The sequence below is a fragment of the Penaeus monodon genome, chromosome 29 (assembly GCF_015228065.2).
Source record: "Penaeus monodon isolate SGIC_2016 chromosome 29, NSTDA_Pmon_1, whole genome shotgun sequence".
Lineage (NCBI taxonomy): Eukaryota > Metazoa > Arthropoda > Malacostraca > Decapoda > Penaeidae > Penaeus > Penaeus monodon.
In genome coordinates this window covers 38,577,193-38,578,577 of record NC_051414.1, presented here as the reverse complement: position 1 = coordinate 38,578,577, position 1,385 = coordinate 38,577,193, and positions in this window count along the sequence as shown.

Genomic DNA, 1,385 nt, shown 5'->3' with positions numbered 1-1,385 from the left:
GCCTGAGGTTGATTAATAAAAACGCGCCCTACAGTATTACCTGAAAAAAAATCACAATACCTGTTACTATTAAATACTTTTCGACATGCCAAGCCTTAGGGAGAGAATATATATAGCAAATACTCTAATATTATTACGCCTAGGCCTATTTTTCATTATGACAGAAACACAAGCCGTTCTTACGGATATGATATATATCAATATTCTAATATCATTATTCCCTCTTTTCTATAAGGTTAGAAACAACACGGCTACGCTCTATGGATATGATATTCCTCAATACTCTAATACTGCTATACATTTATTCTTATAAAAATATTACTATACTTTTATTTTTATAATGCTTAAAACACAGCTAAGTTTACGGAAAGACTCGCTTCACCCGGAGAGGGAAGGAAGTGAACCGCGTTTCGAAAAAAAAGTGTTTCGTTCATGAGACTCTCGCTTCTCCCTCGTTCAGCCATCGTGGGTTCGAGTCTTTTAAATACTCCGTTTTTGATGATGGCTGTTCTTATATTTCGAAGTTACTTTACCGCTCGGGAGGTTAGTTATGCTTCTAAGTTGTGGATTACTGTATGTTGGAAAGTGTTTTTTCCCCCGTTCGTTGTGATGTCTGTCATGAAGCTGATCTTTTGAATTTGACTAAGGTAAGATTTATCTTTATTTTTGTATCATTTACGGTTTCTTTAACACGAATTGGTTATATATGCAATAATACTAGAACAAGTCGTTAGGTAAAATTATGTATAATTATGACGAATATTAGTGGATTTACGTAAAATTTACAGCTAGTGAAAGGCTCAGTCTGACAGCCATGGCGTTGCATTATGCACAATTAACAATATCATTACGTGATGTGGCAACTGAATTGCTTTGTAATTACAACCGTACTCCAGCGGGACACAATCATAAAATTATTCATTAATTGTTAATTAGATCGCTCTGCTAACTTGAGTTCGTGTTTGTGACTCATTTTTTTTAGTATTGCAGTGATACGCAATTACGTTAATGTAAAGTTATTTCGCATTATCAATCGTTGCATAATTCAGGCACAGCTTCATTAAAAACATTACTTTAACCTTTGATCAAACGGCCCCAAATCATTAATCTTATCAATGTTAAACACCTGTAAAACTTCAGCATGCGTGATACAGAAAGAGAGAGAAAATAAATAGATCCCTTGCGTTATGAGAGTAAAGGGAAACCGGGTTAGAAAGACAGACGGCAGGAACGGATGGAAATACTAGAGTTCATGTTTGAAAACGAAAACATTTTGTTCGCCTGTAATGGTCTCGCCTTCTTTTTATTGTATTTATCACCTGTTGCCTCACTTCCCGTTCCTTTGACATTCATATTATAGACTAGGTGTATGGAATGAGATGATA